Raw genomic sequence first — 20,942 nt, 5'->3', positions numbered from 1 at the left:
CTTCAGTTCATACCGAGTGTATACTGAGGTGGGTGGGGCTTATTGAGGTGGGTGACACTGGACTGCATGATTTTCCTGCCACTTAATGAATTAGAAAACATAAGCAAATACTTGTGGCGATGCATTGCTAAGTTTTCCTTTTGTCCAATGTGGAAAAAAATGGGTGCTCAATTATTACCTCAAGATTTTACCAAGTCACCATTTTTGGAAACGTATGTTGATACAGCGACTAGTGTGGTCACTTTGGGCCTGATTCAGAGATATGCACAAACTGATGGCTTACGTACATCTCTGATGTTAGCTTAACTGCGCATATGCAGATTGGAACCTGCATCTTTAGTCAATGAGGCTGTGGGGGTCATTCCGACCTGATTGCACGCTATCTATTTTTCTGCAGCGCTGCAGTCAGGTCAAAACTCGGCAAAACTGAGCATGCGTTTGCACCGCAATGCGCAGGCGCGTCGTACGGTACAAAGCGGATCGGTGCTGGGTGATTGATTTAATGAAAAATCCATTTGCACAGCCGATCGCAAGAAGATTGACAAGAAGGCGGCGTTTATGGGTGTCAACTGACCATTTTTAGGGAGTGGTTGGAAAAACGCAGGCATGTCCAAGCGTTTGCAGGGCGGGTGTCTGACGTCAATTCCGGGACCGGAGAGGCTTAAGTGATCGCAGCGGCTGAGTAAGTTCAGACCTACTCAGAAACTGCACAAAACGTTTTTGTACCGCTCGGTTGCACATGCGATCACACACTTGCAAAGCAAAAATACACTCCACTATAGGAGACAACTATCTGATCGCAGCGCTGCAAAAAATAGCTAGCGAGTGATCAACTCAGAATGATCCCCTGTGTCTGTTAGGAGGTAGAACAGGGGTGTTGCCAGAGAGCGTTCATGAAAACAGGGGCATGTCAGCACCATTTTCTGGGCATGCTGAGTACAGTGTCTACATTTTCCAACACAGCTTGGCCGGGAAACCACCGGCCATTCTGAGAAAGCTGAGGGTTACACAGATGGCCGATGTTTTCGCAGATGGTCCGATGCCGCATCTTCCAGCTCAGCAGTGGATCAGAGAAGCTGTCACAGTACCTGTCAGGGTTTCTGCTAGTTTTCAGGGAATACCCCCAACCTGGCCCTGCCGGCCGCTGCACACGGCTACCCCCTCTTCAAGTTTAACTATTGACTGATATGGGTCCTGTACCCCCCCCCCCCCCCCCCCCTTCCCACTCGCTACGTGCAACAGACACTCAGTATTTCGTATGGAATACTATTAAAAATGTTCCTCCCAAAATGGCCATTTTGGGAGGGGCATTTTCAATAGTATTCCATACGGAATAAGGAATGTCTGCTGTACTGACGTGGCGGGCGACAGGCATAATGAGCAGCGGGCGGGGCCTATAGCACAGCAGTGGAAATATCGTCGGGCGGTATGAGCGACCTGGGCCCTCCCCACTTTGTCAGAGTGGCCGGGCCCAAGACAATTATACCCACAGCACCCCCTGGATTTCGGCACTGGCTGTGTAAACTGTGTACACCTCTGAATCAGACGCTTTGCTCATTGCTAATGTACAGAATCCTAGGTCACCTGTACTGTATGACAATGGCTTGATTAATAAAATAATCTAATATGACACATTGCTGTTCTCCTTTTCTTTTTTTTTCTTTTTTTGCAAATTTGATTTGCCTGTCACTTTCGTTTTCACGTTTGATTCATTGGCTCATTTTTATTCAAGATTTGATTTATAGATCAATTTGTTTTCAGATATGATTGAAACACAGCAAAAGCTATTTTTAAATACATGTTTTTGCTGCGAAGGTGTAAAACCGTTAACAAATGTGCAAAATCAATAATAACAGCAATCTTCTGAGATGGGTGAGCATAATTCAAAGGAAATATTCATGACATTAAAGAGAAACATTGTAACATACACACTTGGATGAGGCATAGAAATATATTAAATAAACATATCTGGAATAAAACCACATGATATAAAAAATAAATAAGAGAATACTATTTTTATTTGTTGAGAATTTTATTCATAAAATCTATACATAGATTACTGGAAGAGGAATGTTTGCGCTTCAAAGCTTAGTTAAAAGCTTGTTGACCATGGACATGCATGTATAGTTGTGTTCTAGTGCCGCACCATTGTCTGTTTTTGGGCCACTATCCTGTGACAGCAACGCGTAAACCTGCAGCTATGGATTATAGGGACAGCGGAGATAGTTCTGGGTTTTTGAAAGACCTAAGACCTGGCCCACTGTACAATTGTAATAACTAAATTCTACATGTGATTTCAGGAGACACTTGTGCAAGGGTCTAGCTATACTTGGTCTAGGCATCAGTCGATGGGAAAAAGGACAGGGACAAAAAATAACTGCCTTCACCAGGTTATAGGTTGGGATCCTGGCAGCCGGCAGTCTGCCGGCTGGCATTTTCTACCCAACCCATGTACATATGTCACCAAAAAATATTGTTTCACAATCCCGTTGACTGGTGATATTCACCCCATGGTAAACTATGGACAATGAGAGTGTAAATTAGAGATCGGTGTTCCCTACACTAAACTGAGTGTCAGTGCACCTCAAATGAAGTGCAGAGATATGAATGGATGGGTGAAACACAAGATGGATGACAGGAGTTAGGTTGTTCAGAGATAAATAAGGTTAAAGAAAGGACCTGGGGAAAGGAAGGGAGAAACGAGAGACATTAATAAACATATTATTGGAGAGGGAACAGGCATTTGGCTCCACAGAACTGAATGAATAAATAAATAAATAAATAAATACATTTAAAATAAATAAATAAATATATAAATACAGCTTTTTCTTAATAGCAACAGAAGACATCATATTGATAATTTCAGGATCAATTTGCAAACAAAAATATACAAAACACAAATGTGAGTGTGTGGGGTAATGTTTGGATGGCTTGAGAGGTAGCAGAGGGGGTGGGAGTGGGGGGTGGTGTCAGAGCTGCTCCAATCTACTGTTGTGGACCCAATATTTATTTGATAGAATATATTTCCTGCAAGAGATAACATCTGCTGAAACACCAGTGTCACCTGGAGTCATACAAGTAATAATTGCCCCACACAGGTTGCAATATGGTCATTCACCACAATCATCAGATGACTGCAGTTGGTCAGTAAAATAACATAATGAGAAGCAAATTGGCAGCTCTAAGCATTCTAGCACTAGGGTGAACAATGGGACCACAGTGGGAGACCGCACACATGGTCACAGCCCTCCTGCACCGGCTGATGGTATTATATGTAGTCATCATGTTGGATAAAATTGGGCCAGATTTGATTGCTTACTATGGGGCAATACCATGTACAACTTGCACAAAAATGACTTTATTAGCCAACCAACCTGCTTGTGAGTGGCTGGCACTGACTTTGTTAGAGTGTTGTGGATGTATAGGGTGACCTTCATGACTTCTCTGCCCCATATTGTTGTGGATGTATAGGGTGACCTTCATGACTTGTCTGCCCCATGTTCTCCTGGACTTCTTCATTTGAAGGTCCTACTAGTATCCAGTCACTATATACTCCTGAGCTTGTTCTGTAGAATTCTTCAGCTTTATTCTCTTCCAGGGAGCAGGGCTAAAGAGCCAATATTAAGGAATAAATAATCTGAAGGGACAACAGTAGCAATTATATGTTTTCAAGCAGAGGTCTGACATGCAGGAAGAGTGCAGTCAGCACTACTAAGTATTCAACTCATTTACTGTATGTATTTTCAGTTTTTGCCTGTAGTGTTCCTTTAATTTTGGATTAAGTCCAACATTTTTACATTCCTTCTCTGTCACATTCTATTGAAGCCTGTAAGGTGACAGTAACTTTTTCCCCCCAAAATTTAATAATCAACTTTTGAATGTTTAAAATATGCCACTTAGCAAATTTGGCTGGGGCAGCTATTTATGACGTTCAGCACTCCACTTTCAGAAGCTATGTGGTTAAACCTGTTCAAAAAAGTTCATGTTTCATAATATCAACTTTCAATGAGATACATTAGGAACATATTTGTCAAGCAAATTCTGATCTTACAAAAAGGGGAAATGGCTGACCTGCTGCCAGTATGAAACAACAGCGAGGTGAAATAATCTCGCTTAAGTCAATGGAGCAGCCCTGTCTGAGCGGGATAGCAAAATCCCTCTCTGGTGGGCAGGAGGCGATAGCAATGCTCATTGCAGTATTTTTGCAATGCACGTGATGTGTGGCCCTGTCTGAACACTGATAAAGGGGGTTAGATGTGCAATGTACCGATTATCGGTACTTTTGCAGGATATGTTCTGCACGTGCGCAAGCGGGTCCTGCGATACAGTAGCATGAAAGCAGCAGACTGTCAGTGATTGGCAGTCTGCTGCTGTCTGGGGGGCAGGGAGGGAGCAATGGCCTCTGTTTTGTGTCACTGTTTAGGGGGGGAGGGAAGAGGCCAGGAATCTCCATCATAGAACGGAGATTTCCTGGCCTCTGCGACGGGTGGCTTGCGCACACCATGGGTGCCGCAAGCCGCCCAATGCTGGGTGAAAGAGCCGATGCGGCATCCCAGGACACAGGTCAGATCATTACTGCAGCAGGAGGCTCCTGCAGATCCCCCTGCTGCATTACCATAAAGCACTATCACTGCTGATTAAGGAGAATCAGCAGTGATAGCAACTCCAACCACATCTGAATCAGCCCCACAGTGATTACTTGAGTAATCTGAAACCATGTCCAGGTGACTGAAGCTTAATACATACACCTGAAAAAATATTCCTTGTTGCCGCAATATGCAGCTATAAAGAATGCTACATTTTGGCTGCATACCGCAATTTTTTAATACATATGCCCCAAAGTGATGTACACTGTTCTTCCTATTCAGTAGCAGTACTAACATTTTAGATACTGTATATATAGTCACTGTATGTATAATATACAAAAGAGAATGGGAATAGGTAGTCTTCATATATTGATTGATGTTAATATATTGTGTACAATTATAAAGAGGGCTGTACGCCCAGATTTAGCCAGACGTCATTCCTTTCCCTGTCTAGTAGATCTCACAACTACATTTTTGAAGCCTGGGACACAAGGAAACACTGAGACTCAGAATAGGGTACCCATCAGATCTCTGTGTCTCAGCCAATGTCCCAACTTTCTCCCAGAATTACCTTGGCATAACATGGCTCACTCAGGACAGATAATCATCTTACATAGACCCACATCAGGGGCCTGATGCAGGGTTAAACACATCTTGGCAGCAGATGTTCTCACTTGGATGTATAAAATGTGTATACCGTAATCACCCGTATGCAGATTGCATGCATCTTGTGGTGCACCTGCCGCCCTATCTATATGCATGCTTTGATACCCATTTTCGTCATGATCAGTGTCAGACTGGAGTATGAAGGGCCCACCAGGTGAATACAATGCTAATGTACTGTGCTTGAAGGGTGTGGTTAATAACACAGGAGGTGTGGCCAGTTGGCCAGCTATTAGATGCCATGTAACTTACCCTCTAATAGAGTAACATTTTGCACAGTCTGGAACCTGACACTATATGAAGGTGTGGGGTTCTCAGGCAGTGGGGTCCACTGGGGATTTCCCCGTTACTCCTATGGGCCAGTTCGACCCAGATCATTTCTAGGGTACACTTGCACCGCCTATTGTAAGGGTGATTCAGAGATGGGTGCAGGGAAGCCATCTAGTGCAAGTATCTCTGCGCATGCATCCGGGCTGCACCGCCCATGCACAGTGATGGCTAGTGCACAGATACGCAGTTGCACTGACACCAGAGGCCATGGTCAATTGGTCATTCTGCGTCTGCCATAGGCAGGTGCAATGGCTGAAGGTGAGCTGATAGTGCGTCTTTATACATACAACGGCAGAATCATGCCTCAGCCTGTGGGCGTCTCAATAGGACACCCATCTGCCATGACATTACCATAATGACACAGTATTGGATGCGCCGAAAGACGTGCAATAGATGAGATGCGACTGAATGCTTTATACTCTGCATTACCTGTACATGGGTAGGGCGAAATTACACAAAGTACACTCTGCAAATGGGCATATGTTCAACACAACATCAGCCCCTGTAAGTATAGGTTATGATATCTTCCTGTCCTGCACTGACTGTGCTTTTTCCTGACATAACTCATACTGTTTTTCAACTATTTTCAAATTAATAATTTGTGTCATATACACATAATCTACTTTGTTAAGTCAATTACCTAAGGCATGCGCCTACATGTGACATTTACCGATACATACATATTTTCCTTCCCTGTAAGAATCAATGCAAAATCAGATTAATCTTTAGCATATGTGGTGTTCTTGATTGTTTCCTTCTAAGTTACATCTAGGGGAAGTGAACAGGAAGTATATAACGAAAAAAAATGCAAAAATGGAATTCTTATGTCGCAGAATGGGGGATAATTACAAAAACTGGTGCACAGAAGAAAGTTGCTGTATCACACAGCAGCCAATCAGATTCAGTAATGTTCCTTGTTTAAGATAATCAAACCTAGAAATGGATTGGTTGATTTGAATTACAGTATAACACTTTTCCTGTACACCCAGTGCCGTACTGGACATCTGAAACTTCTGGCAAATCCCAGAAGGGCTGATGGCCTGTTGGGCCGGTCTGGCAACACAGAGAGTCGGCAGGGCAGGTGCAAGCTTTCTCGGCTCCCTAGGCAAAATGCCTACACTTTGCCCCTTCCCCCAACATAAATAAAAAGGAAAAAATCCCACTAGGCATGACATTTTGTGGGCCCCCCAGACAGGCTGTAGTGTGTGTGTAGTGGGTGGGGGATGACAAACAGATATATATATATATACATATATATATTTGAAGGTGGGGGTGATACATATATATATATATATATATATATATATGTGTGTGTGTGTGTATGTATATATATATACATACACGTGTATATATATATATATATATATATATATATATCTTGCATTATAAGGGCACTTGTATGGCTGCAGAGGAAACCCCAGTGAAGCTGGGGGTCTGTCTGCAGTCTGCTCTATTGCTGCTGTCCCTTACTTGGCAGACCAGGATCGGCCAGTAGTCCATCACGCAGGACTCCGGTGATGTCACCAGCGGGATGGAGAGTCGGGAGGCAGCACGCGGGCAGTGTCTCCCAGATGGTGCTGGCATCCAGGAAGAAGTTAGAGGCAATGTGGAGCTCCGATCCCGGGGAAGGCGCAGCTGACAGGAGCAGCGGAGCTGAGAATAAATGCGCTCGCTATCTTTGCCAGTCAGGTCATTCCCCCTTAACTCATTTTTTTCACAGGCAGACACAGCAGGCTGCCGCCTCAGGTCCTGCCGCCCATAGGCAGCTGCCTACAGCTGCCTAATGGAAGCACAAGCCCTGAGAGTCGGCCTGACCGCACACAGTGCAGCCGTCCAGCTATCTTTCTGACCGCCCCCTCGCCCATTCGTGATGATACACTTAGATGGGGGTGTGCTGCGAGGCCAGATCCCCCTGACTCTTGGCACGCCCCCGTGAGCCATGGCCACACACCCTAGTCGTACGTGTGTGCGCATTGTCAAGCAGTCCAGTCCGCCCCTGTGTACACCTGTATTCATGAAGCACCCCACCACCCTCATTAGTGTATCAGTATGGAGCTGTGGCATCTAATGAGATACTAGACCAAGGGTAGCCAACTCTGGTCCTCAAGAGCTACCAACAGTTAACGTTTTCCAGGTCTCCTCTCAGCATCACAATTGAAGTAATTGGCTCCACCTGTTGATCTCTTGCAATGTGTCAGTGAGTATTGAATACACCTGTGCACCAGGTAGGTGGTCTGGAAAACGTGAACTGTTGGTAGCTCTCGAAGACCAGGGTTGGCTACCCCTGCACTAGACTAATAGAGAGAAGTTGCACCTACGTGTCTAAATTTATTTTAGAATCTTATGGTGCCAGAGGAGCTTTGCTCAAGGGGTAGCAGGAAACCTATTTAATGTAAACCCATCATCCCTCTAATGATTTTGAAAGATTACAAATCCCCTCTTAATCCAGCCAAAAACATGGAGTGGTGGATTTGGCTAGTGTGGAATAAGCATGCATGGTTATAGAACAGGGCAGAACAATTGCATGTATGACCCGGTGTATCTACTGTACATGGTGGTTATAGTGTCTGTTAAAGAAACTATACTAAACTAGATCATTTTATATTTTGTGTATGTTTGATAGAAGTAAATCAAATGCTGGTGTGAGCTAAATTCTATACATTAAACTGTATATACGGTTTTCTCCTATCTTCATGGATGGATACGTTATGACCAGCACAGACGTTTACACCATGCCTGGCCCCCCTTTCGTACCCTGGGGGTCTCCATTACACTTTCAATCTCCCCCCCAGCAGGGAAAGTTTACATTTACATATATATACATTGATAATTTGTACAGAAGTATATACAAAGAACGTTTCATTGCTTTTCAGTGTAGTCAGTATAACATATTACCATCGTTCATCAACAGTCCATTTTTACTCCTTTTTAAAAGTATTTAAAAAAATGACTAGTAGGACTTGGTCAGTGAGTAGTCTTTCTGTGCCTTGTGTTGGGTTACCGGGATCCTGGGACTGTTTGCTGGCTGTAGACTGGAGGATATATCAGCAGTGTGCAGAAATGTTAGATCCTGAGGGTTGGTGGTTATACATGGAAATGTCCTACAGTCGGAAGCTTGAGCTTATGTTATGTGCCGCTTATGCCACTTGAGGACGTTTTGGAAGAATGGAACAGTCCTATCCAGTCTCAAGAAATCCACTGAATAGTCCTTGTCCCGAAAGGTGACAGACGAGTGGTTCATTCACAGAACCTGTTGCATATTGAGAACAACGATGGACCGAGAGCAATTCATACATAGGGTGGTCATCATTAGAAAGCGTTATAAAGATCCTAAGAAAAGCATGCAACCGAAATGTTGAAGCCAAAAGTCCCACCAGGGTCAGTGGTATTTACAATGATGAGGTTCATGATTCTGCATGTCCATTGGAAAGTAGTCCTCTGTGGGAAAGTCTAAAATGAGGAGGCTCTGAAGTCACCAGAGGAGCAGAGTGGGGGAGCTCTCACTGAAGCTACCCAACTTTACTTCACCTGCAATGAAAAAGAGCACTTCAGTTTCTGGATATAAGTGATATGTAGCATCAAGACTCAATGTTTAGTGGCTGGAAGCCAGTGGAGAAATAAAGTAATGCATACATGGCAATGATATGGACATATATGGGAGTAAACAACAGACATCCTGCTTTTAAAATGGAGACAGTGATTTTATGGGCTGAACCAAAACTGATGTGATGAATTCTTTAGAAGCTAGTGACCTTATTGAGGCAGGGGCCCCTTGGTTCACAATGGTGTAGCCCATAAAATAATTGTAGATAAGTGGTACACTAACTCCTGGCTCTCCAGCTGTGTTGAGATGAACCATAAAGATGGACAAAGTGTATAGTTACTTGTTCCTATGATAAGAAACTTAATTAGTACATTTTACTTACACATATAACATGACAAATGCATAACAATACTGTTCATATGGACAAGCCTAGCAAGTAAGTCTACTTGGTTAGAATTGCACCTAATAGAGAGAGTGGTAGGAACTCTACTTTGGATTTAGGGGGTTATTCAGGTTTGTTAGCAAACCCAAAAAGTGCGCAATTGGGCAAAACCATGCTGCACTGCAGGTGGGGCAGATGTAACATGTGCAGAGAGAGTTAGATTTGGGTGGGTTATATTGTTTCTGTGCAGGGTAAATACTGGCTGTTTTATTTTTACACTGCAATTTAGTTTGCAGTTTCAACACACCGCTCCCAAAATCTAACTCTCTCTGCACGTGTGATATCTGCCCCACCTGCAATGTAGCATGGTTTTGCCCAATTGCGCACTTTATTGGTTTGCTAACACACCTAAATAAGGTCCTAAGTCAATAATGAAATTTAGGGATATTTCACAAATTTCCAAGGACAGCACTTTATAATTTGGTGCTGGCACTGGAAGTAGAGGACAGCTGAAAACTATGACACGCCGCTCAAAAAGTGGCTAGTCTGCAAATTGTAAGTTATCAATTGATCAAAGCAAAATGGCAAAAATAAAGAAAAAATATCCAAAAATGGAGATCTCTTTGCTTTGACCACCACGGATTGTGGCGTCCTATGACTGTGCCACCCTGGGAGGTGTGCCAATGCATCCAACTGCACCACAGAGGAAGGCTGACAGTGGAAAGTAAACGGGTTAAGTTGTTTCCACTGTTGGGGATATCACAATAACTTTAATGCTGAGCTGAAGACCTAGATAATAAAGAGCAAAGGAAAATACAGCAGTTTCCTAGGAATGGGCTATGATAATCATATACTGATTTTAAAATGAAAGACACAATACCAACAAAAATTTTAAAAAAGTGTATTCTGCTCACTTCCCTGAGCAATACCCAGTTAGCTGCTCACTGTTACTCACTTGCCTGTTTTCCTCAGCAAACTAAGGGGGTTATTCAGGTTGGATTGCAGATTCTGCTAAAAAGCAAAATCTGCAATCCTTTTTTTTCACATGCTGGGCAAGGCCACCCAGCATGCTAAATGGCCTGCCCAGTGGCTGCGACTGCAATTTAATTTTCCAAAACAATATCCAATTGCCTACATTTATAAGCATGCAACATTCAACTGCTTTAGTTGCTAATTAGATTCCAATTACCTGATCAGCTGTAAAGTATGCATTTGTGCAACACCCAATTATGTGCTTACCTGTGCAATGCCAAGCTGCCCTTTTCTCTTGGCAATATTCAGTTCCTATCTCATAAGAAATACAATGATGTGCCTGCTTCCATGTTAGTCAGTGCTTCACTGACCAACACCCAGATGCCTGCTTCCCTCTATCAAATTACCTTCCAAAACTTCTGACCTACAAAGCAAGGGGTGTGGGGGAATGAGGAGAGGGTTGTTACTATCACCGGGCCAGTAGCGCATTGGGCAAAAAGAGAGAAGATTGTTGCTCTCTCCCCAGCACTGATGCAGAGAGTCCAGGGAGGCTTCTGTGCAGCAGTAGCCTCCCCTTCCTCCTTGACTGATGCCTCCGGAGCTTCTTGGGAGGCAATTAGAGAATGCTGCCTGGCCACTCTGTTTGTGAATTACACCCTATCAGAGCAGACAGGCAGCATTTTCTACCTGCCTCCAGCCTGCAGCCAGACAGTGAATGGCTGTCAGCTTGCTGATTGGGGGCTGGTTGGAGCTATCCACCAATCAGAGTGCTGACAGCCACTCACTGTATGGAAGCATGCCATGTGGAGAGATGGTGCGGGACCACAGGAGGAGTACGTTATGACTTTTTTTTACATTTATTTCTGTGAATGGGTGGGTAGGGGCCCTACCTAGTGCATTGCTTTGCCCAGGGTCAGCAATGCTTTTAATGTATTCACGAGAATGCAGACTATCAATTCACTAAGAATCAGTGACTGATCAGTGACAGTGCACAGTGTGTGTATCTTGTTTAAGGGGGCTGCTGGTATCTGAAGAGTTGTCCAGACTCAGGCTAGTGTTATTGTACAGGTTTTGGATACCTGCGCTCACCCTCTATTTGGTGTTTGTATGTGAGAAATAATGTATCTCTATGATCTGTAAATACCTTTATAAGTCACAATGCTTAGTATAACAGATGGTACAATAATTCATATATAATCGATGATATTGTGATTACACATAAATGCCCTTATTTGCAATAGTGACATGCATATTGTGTGAACATCCGATATATAGGGAAAATAAACACAAGATGTAATAAAGTATGGTATTGCCGCGTGATGAATATCCTAAAGAAAAGTCTTGTGAGAAAAGGAGTATCTTTGTTCCAGATATATAAGAGTCAGTCTTTATCTGAAGGGATTTCCTTTCCCCTCAGTGTGAGTCTAAGCAGAGTGCCCAGAGGCGGTTCTATGTCAATAATTGATCGTAGGTGGAGGTCGTGTTCTGGGAGGCCGGCGTCCCGGCCATCCAGGTGCAACTTACCCTCACGATGTGATGTTTAGTTCTCTTTGTCCACTCTGTGGTGAGTGATGATGTGGCCACTTGCGCTGTTTCCGCTGTATCCGTCCCCGGTGGTGCTCCTCAGAAGACAGAGCTGGAAGCCTTCCTGGCTCTGCTGCTAGGCTGCCGGGTCCCGCCGGAAGCCGCACTGAACAACCGGAAGTTGCGTTGCCGCAACGCTCCGCTTCTTCCTATGTCCTGTGCGGTCTCAACGGCCGCTCCACTCGCCGGCCGGCAAGGAGTCTTGTGGATGTAGTTTGCGGTGATGTGCTGGCAGGCTTGAGGTGTTTGCATGGATCTGTTTCCAACGCGTTTCGGCCGCAAATGGCCTTCTTCAAGGATTCAGAGTGCTGTCCCATGGGGTTCTTTTATTGGTCTTTCTGACCAATCGGATGCGGTGGGTGTGGTTCCAAATGGGTGATTGATGTTATGGTGGGTGTGATTCCAAATGGGTGATTGATGTTTCCATGGAAATGCTTCACTTAGTGCATCTGTTCATTTCAAACAGTAGTGTGCCAGACTTTTTTACTTTCATGGTATGGTGTTTGATGACAACGTGTATGTCCCATATATAGATAGTGGTTTCTTGGTCATATGTATCAACATACATGAATAGTAGTTCTACGGTTAAGTAAAGATATCATTTTCTACAAACATATGACATTTGCATATGTATTCATGTCTATGTATAAGTGGATATGGGTGTCTGGTTTTCCAATGTCCGATAGTGTGCTCCAACCTGTAGTAATTATTTGGCTAGTATGCTGTTATTAAAGTCAATGTTGAGACCTTTCGGTGCCATGGTTTTGAGATTAAAGATCCATTTTAATTTGTTCCTATCCAATGTTTTATTGAAATCCCCACCTCTCCAATTTCTGGGTGGTTTCTCTATTGCTATGAAGAACAAAGTGGTGGGATTTGCCTCATGTACTTCTTTGTAATGTTTTGATACGCTGTGGTTCTCATATCCAATTTTGATGTTTCTTATATGTTCATATATCCTATTTTTTAATGGTCTGATGGTTCTGCCTATATATTCTAGCCCACACGGGCATCTCAGTAGGTATATCACCCCCTTACTTTCACATGAGACTTCATTTTTGATTTTGAATTACTCATTTATCGTGGAGGAGTGGAATTCCTCTATTCTCTTTGTGGTGGTCTTGTGTGTGATCTTGCAGCCTGAGCATTTGCCACAATAGTGAAAGCCTGTATGGTGTTCTGTGTACGGTAACGTAGTTTGTACCTTTGCTGATGGTTTGAGATGGTTCCTTACCAATTTCTGCTTAATGTCAGGGGCTTTCCTGTAGACTATGTGTGGTCTGTCATCCAAGATTTTATTGAGGTCCTCATCTTTCCTTAGTATACGCCAATGTGTTTGCAATGTCTTCTCTATTTGTTTGGCTGCTCTGTTATATTGGGTTATGAAGTAGGTCCTCTCTCCTGGGGAATTCCGTGTTTTGGTTTTGTCCTGTAGCAGTGTTTGTCTGTCTAAGTGTAATGTTTCTGCAAATGCTTTGTCTACCAATTCGGGGGCGTATTTGTTTTCCAAGAATTGGTCCCCCAGCTGTTTCCCTTGTGTCTTAAAATCACCCACATCTGAGCAATTTCTCCTAATTCTCATGAATTGCCCCTTAGGTATGTTTTGAAGCCATGTGTTGTGGTGTCCACTGGTTGCTAGGATGTAACTGTTGACATCCACATCCTTCCTGAATGTTTTTGTCTGTAATGAATTGTCTTTAATGAAGATCTCTAAATCCAGAAATTCAACCTTCTCCTTGCTAGTGTGAGTTGTGAATGTGAGATTCCTGTCATTGTTATTCATGTGTTGGATGAATGAATTCAGGGAGTCCTGTGTCCCTTTCCAGATGAAAATTATGTCATCAATGTAGCGCCGCCATAGGACGAGGTTGGCGCTAAAGTCATGCCCTCTCCATATGCTCTCTTCCTCCCATTTGCCCATGAAGAGGTTGGCATAACTTGGCGCCACCCTCGATCCCATGGCGGTCCCGGTCATCTGCAGGTAGTAGGTGTCGTTGAACCACACATAGTTATGGTTTAGTATGAATTCGGTAGCTGTGACAATAAAATCAGTTTGTTCTGGATCCAGAGTTCTGTCTGTCTGTAGAAAATGTTTTATGCTTTCAAGCCCTTGGTTACTATTGCAAATAAGGGCATTTATGTGTAATCACAATATCATCGATTATATATTAATTATTGTACCATCTATTATACTAAGCATTGTGACTTATAAAGGTATTTACAGATCATAGAGATACATTATTTCTCACATACAAACACCAAATAGAGGGTGAGCGCAGGTATCCAAAACCTGTACAATAGAGAGCATCTACAACAACACTGAATGCGTGACATAGTAATAAAGGTTCTAATGTGGATAAATGATGGAGTTGTAGCCCAAAGCAACCAATCATACTCTACATATAATTTTATATAGAGATGAGCGGGCTTGGTTCTCAGAGATGGGCTGACCACTGATTGGCTGAACAGCCTTTCTCACGGCTCTCAGCCAATAGGTTCCCTGGATTCTCATCCATCCAGAGGCTGCTGTTGCGCTGAATGGCACTGAGAGAGCGCTGAGTGCACTGTAGACTACAGTGCTCAGACCATCATCATCCTCACAGAAACCACCGGGTTCACTTACTATCAGGGGACCCTCCCGCCTGCTATCACAGTAAGTTTACAGTTGGTATATCAAACCCACACTGTATCTGGACTGTTAGTGTGCCTTGAGGATTGATGTTGGGAATGCCTGATATAAACCACCAGTAGAAACCATTGATTGTTTAACCATCAATGGCTGAGTAATGTGCAAGTGCAGACCTTGGCCATTAGATTACCATGGACCAGGTCTGTAAGCAGAGCCGGCCACAGGCATAGGCAAACTAGGCAATTGCCTAGGGCATTTGATATGCCTAGGGGCATCATCAGCTTCTGCTGATTAAAATGATATGCAGCATGCCTATATTCTGTATGTAGCATTTCATATGCAGATACAGCCACAGTCTCACACAGTATATTGGCATGCTGCATATCAGTTTAATCAGCAGAAACTGCTTGTGCATCCTAGCCACATAGCAATGCAAATAAGATGCATTTTCATTAAAAAAAAAGGTGCCCGACGTTAGCATTGATGCAAGATTTGTGAGGACACATCTGTATCCAAGCAGAGGCAGAGGTCACAGTGTTAGTGGAAGTGTGAGTGCTGTGTGCATGTGAGTGGGTTGGTTGTGCAGTAGTGTTCAGAATATGTGTAAGGAGCATAATGTGTGTCATGTAAAAATGCTTTAATAATGTGCAACATATGTGTAAAGGGCCACTATGTGTGTCATTACGTGTATAAGGGCATTAATAATGTGCGGCATATGTGTAACAGGGTACTACTGTATGTGTGTCATTATGTGTATAGGGGCACTAATAATGTGCAGCAAATGTGTAGGGGGCACTGTGTGTGTCATTATGTGTATAAGGGCATTAATAATGTGCCGCATATGTGTAAGGGACATTATGTGTAAAAGGGCATTAATAAAGGTTGTCATAATGTGTAAGGTGCATTATGTTTATAAGGACATTAATGTGTCTCATATGTGTAAGGGGCATTACTGTGTGGAATTGTGTATAAATGCATTACTAATGTGTGGCATTATGTGTATAAGGTGCTCTACTATGTGGCGTTGCATATAGAAAGGGCACTACTGTGTCGTCTAATGTGAATAAAGAGCAATAAGGTGTGGTGTAATGTGAATAAGGAGCAATTCAGTGTGATGTAATGTGAATAAGGGGCTCTACTGTAACATTTATAATGTAAAGTGATACTACTGTGGAATGTAATATGAATTATGGACACTATCGCAAGATAAAATGTGAATAAAGTTGCAGCACTGTGTGGCGTAATTGGAATTGGGGTTACTATTGTGTGGCCATGCCCCTTCCCAGCAAGAAGATGCCCCTTTTTGGGCTGTGCGTCAAATGTGCGAACTGTTCCTATTTAAAATATAGGGGGTACAAGGACTGCTATGGGTGAGGGGTGATGGTGCTGGGAAAGAGGTGCAAGGTCAGAGGCAGAACCAACGGTGGTGCTAGGGGGCACCAGCCAAAATATTGCCTAGGGCATCATATTGGTTAGGGCCGGCTCTGTCTGTAAGGTAATGCCGCAGAGCATTGAACATTAGTGTCTCAGAGCTGTAATAGAGTAAATACATGCAGAGCTGCAATAAAGAGATGCAGAGCTGTAATATACAGTAGTAAAGAAATGTAGAGCTGAGACAGATAAATGAGGGGCTCAGGAGAAAATAAGCACATGCCACAATGGCACATGGACCCCTTTTCAAATAGATATGTCTTGAAATATAATACCAGGGATTTGTATTTTGCTGCTGGTGAGAAAAAGGCACATGGCACTATGGTAAAAGTTAGTGGAATATAGACACAAGATGGCAGAAGCTAATTCATGGCAGCAAATATTCAAAATATATGTAGATGTGGCATGTGCCTCTTTTCCACTGAGACCCTCAAGTAAGAGAGAGACTTATATAAAGCCCTATGAGTAGAGATGCTGAGTGAGATTGAGAAGCAGCTCCGAGTAACACTTTTGTGGAGTATAGTAGCTATAGAGCAGAGTGTACACCTAGGTCCTGTAAATCAGTGAGCCAGATTAAAGAAAGGGGATGTGTTTGGAATAACAGGCACGAGCAAGGAGATGCATATGTTTTCATTGTTATAACCCAAGTACTGTGCAGGAGGGGAGAAGGAGATATAGATATTTTTGTTTATCGTTTAGCAACCAAGTAATAAAGGGAACACATTATGGAAAACATATGGTCTGGCTCATTATATTTGCACAGCACACCCACCACGTCATATCACCTGTTTCCACACAAGGGAACACTTTGCTGTAAAGCCTCCATGAGCGGAGACCACAGTCACTAATTTCCCACACCCATAAGCTAGCCAGGGAAGAGGATTGTATTGGTGAGGAGGTGGGCTGTCAACTCATGCACATCATACCAGCTGTTCAGTGACAAGGGCCTAAATACTAGATAACTCTGATTGTTACATGGGCGACACCTCCACTGGATCTCTTCATAGGCTGGATACGTCTCCCTCTTTAATGTCACTCATCCACTGTTTTTATGCCCACATGGCATTGCCATACTGCCCTCTTACACAAAGGATTAGCAGCATGTACATCTGCTGACTGCTTTTCCTCCATGTCAGTGTTACGCTGGCAGTGTGGTACTTCGTAATAATATCACAGCCAAGAGCCATGCTCTCTGTTAGAGGATCCAAGATTGCTGCCCCCACCTACTGCTTGCTTTGGTAAGAAGCAGCGCAGGTGTGGATGTATATTTAGGTCTGTACCAACCCTGACTGGAGACCACATCTAGTCTCTTACCAAACATGGGGCCGGATTCATAGTTGTGGAACTATTATGCTAATGCAGAAGGAGGTGTCTGGTGTAGATAGAAATGGCCTGCCTGCTTCTGTGATCTGTTGCTGAGCCTGACGACCCAGCTACGGATCACTCTGAGGGACCATCGGGCATCTGAGGAACCTTCAGATTACTCAGGATGGCTGCCTTAGATCCAAAGCTGAGGCCAGTAAAGCTGCGTCAGCAGATGCAGACACTAACCTCGGCACTCCCACAAAACAGAGGCGACTTGGACCCAGCTGTCGCTCCCTCCCAGCCCCAAACACCCTCAGACTGGGGATTAGGGGGCACTGTGTGCGAGGATGAAGGACCTGTTCTGCACAAGCACGGAACCATGGGGTTTGCATACAAGTCTGAATCAGGCCCAATGCTCATGTCTAATTTCTTTCCTGGTGGTGGTAAGGACGGTAATGCAGCCCTGAATATGTTGTGTTAGAAGAAGACTTTCGATTCATACAGTCCATATATTTCTATTGAGCATAAGAGCTGGCATTCAGTGATGGCCTGATATTGGCTCTGTCCCTGAAACAGATCACCTTGGATGTCATTTTGGCATTTGGTTTCTGAAAAAGGCATAATGAAAGTGGAAAGAGTTCAGCTGCGGGTGACAAGAGGAATAAATGGGATTGGATTATGAAGAGACGTTAGCCACACTCTGTGTGTTTACTCTGGGAAAACGATTCCACCGGTGATCTGACTTCTCTCTCGTAACAATATATTCAAGGACAATACAAGTAGCTGTTACTAAAGTTTTTAGCAAGACCTGAGTTAGAAGAGTTTGAAAAGTATGCAGTATTGTTACCTGCACAAAGCAGGCTTCTCACTTGTAGTCTCTGTGCACAACAATAACTCCCAGAGTCCCATGCACAGGTTACATGGTATTAATGGTCCCCTTTCACACAGAGCTGAGATACTAGGTTATTGCTAAGGCAAGTCGGCATGACCCACGTCCAGGCTTGATGGAAATGGGGCAGCCTGGTTCTTGCATGCCTGGTCTGACCAGAGCCTGCAGTGTAAAAGGCAGACCCAGGTCACTGATGCCTTAAAGTCTGCTCAGGAGCATCTGGAGATGACGACATCTCCAAGCGTCCTGTGTGAGCGGCGATTACACAGGCCTCAGAGGCGGTATGAAAGGGGTAAGTATAGCTGAAGCCCGGCTCTGAACCATGTTCAGTATTCTGGGTCGGACAAGGGTCAGAGTAAAAGAGGTATATTAGTGAGCAGCAATTGAATGGCCGATATATCGTGGGCACGTTGGTTGATGTGTACCAGTGATATGTCCGTGAATGATGTCATTCACAGACATATTGCATTGGCCCTGCAGCACAGCCGATGTCCAATATATCTGCAGATATATCGGCACATTGTCCTGTGTGTACACACTTGCTGCGGGGGCCGACCTCACAGCTGGGTGTGCAAATTCAAGTGCCCACCCAGCTACAAGACAGGGACCAACATATCGAGCAGCCAATGGTTAAGTGTGTACACTTACCTTGATCAGCCGCATGGTCGGCGTGATGGCGGGTCCACCGACATATCTGTCAGGTGTGTACCCAGCCTTATACTGCAGTGGCCATTAGTTAAGCAGATGTGTATATTATTCTCTATGTCTTCATTCCAATCATTATCCATTTGTTCGTCCATTTGTTGGATGGTTTGCCATGCCATATACTGTGTGTAAGGTTAGTCTGATATTATATAATTCTAGAGATTACAGGAATGTTTCTCTCTACAGGCCTATTTATCATTAAATATTTGCTGGATAATCCCTTATCATAGACATTTTTGTGGGGTACCCGTAAATACTGATTGCCCATATGAACCATGGAGGGATCGCAGCAGATACAGTATCTCCGTAATCTCCCTTCATTTTCATCTGCAAATACTGCATACTTAGCTACTCTCCTGGGACCTTCGAGAGACTCTCACTTTTTTGTGTGTAATCCCCGCACCCTCAGAGGAGTGTGCACTCCTCCCACATCCCGCCTGCTCCCTAGTTATGTGGGCACAATTGGGAGAATACTACTGGGAATCCATAGTCCTCAAGAAGGGGGTATCGCCTAGGGATGTGTTTCTATGGTAATCTCATCATTTTGGCCCTGCCCCTATGCAAATATGCATTATCACGTCATTGCACTGCGAGGGTTGTGGCCTGATTATGCAAATGGTGCAGCCCCGCCCTTATCGCCGCCCACCCACATCTCCTCTCCAGGCTTTTACCGAAGAAGAAACTACCAAAGTAGGTGAGTATGAAATGCAGCCCCCATAGTTTTCTAATGTAGACTGTGAGATTATATTCTGCATTTATTTAGGGTTTCGGTATAAAGTCATTCTACCCTTATATGCAGTAATTATGAATTCAGTAGATATGAAATACCGGTGGTTATTTAATGCCGCTTATTGTCATATTTCTGATGAGAAGAACAGATAGGAAACTATTACACATAGACAGAAATGTAAATGAGCAAGTTCTACTGGATGACACCTTCCGTCAACAAAGCAAAGTGTAATAAGAGAAATCATTATGGTGCAAACAGGAAATCGCTCAGATAATAGAGAAGTGTTTATAAATAGATTAAGTGTTTATAGCAATTAGGGTAATACATAAATGCAAAACAATTACAGGAATTTGGGTGTTTTTTTATCATACTTCACCAAACACAAACATAAAAAACTAGCTGCATTGGATTTGGAACCAATAGGTTTGTGGACCCTGCCAACGCTGGACCACCCTCCTAAGGGTATCCGGACTCTGGGTCGACACCACTTAGGTTGACAACCATTAGGCTGACACCCAGTGGTCGACAGTGAATAGGTTGACACTAGAAATAGGTCGACACGACCATTAGGTCGACATGAACAAGGTCGACTTGCAATGTTGACATTCCTACCTCTATGTCTGTCTGTTTTTACCCAGTTTTGTTCTATTACTGTTGTTCTAATTGTAAAGCGCAACGGAATATGCTGCGCTATATAAGAAACTGCTAATAAATAAAAAGGGTCGACATGAGTTTTTCACATTTTTTTTCTTTTTTTAACTTTTTCATACTTTACGATCCACGTGGACTACGATTGGGAATGGGAACCCCAAAGCATGGCAATAGGAGGGGACAAGATGCACTAATTTGGGGTTCCCGGTCACTTTACGAAGAAAACTACACCCAGGGCTGCCATCAGAAATGATGGGGCGCGGGAATGACATATTTGGCAGGGCCCCTCCCCCTGTCCTATAGCTCCCCCACATCTTACCAATTTGTGAGGTCCTGGGTGGCAGCCGTAAGGATCGCGGAGACAGGCCAGCTACCTGCGCACGGGCAGAGCAGGCAGCCACGGAGGCACAGCACACACAGAACTGCGGTTGTAATATACTTTCTATTGAGTTGTCGTGAGCCAAACGGAGCTTATGGACCGGCAGCCAATCAGGAGCCTCCAGCTCCTGATTGGCTGCTGGTCCATGAGCTCCGATTGGCT

The 20,942-nt window shown here is 43.8% G+C and overlaps 1 long non-coding RNA gene across 1 annotated transcript in view; it reads right to left on the bottom strand.

Annotated features, from left to right (window-relative positions):
• Positions 1-2,013: 2,013 nt before the first annotated feature.
• Positions 2,014-20,942, bottom strand: part of LOC134969428 (uncharacterized) — a 43,675-nt gene continuing 24,746 nt past the window's right edge. The window contains exon 2 of the long non-coding RNA XR_010189477.1: positions 2,014-9,107. This is a non-coding gene — a long non-coding RNA (uncharacterized LOC134969428). The remainder of the gene's footprint in view (positions 9,108-20,942) is intronic.

Source organism: Pseudophryne corroboree, chromosome 11, assembly GCF_028390025.1.
Source record: "Pseudophryne corroboree isolate aPseCor3 chromosome 11, aPseCor3.hap2, whole genome shotgun sequence".
Taxonomy (NCBI): Eukaryota; Metazoa; Chordata; class Amphibia; order Anura; family Myobatrachidae; genus Pseudophryne; species Pseudophryne corroboree.
The sequence above is the reverse complement of the archived record's forward strand: the minus strand, read 5'-3'. Positions and strand labels throughout refer to the sequence as shown.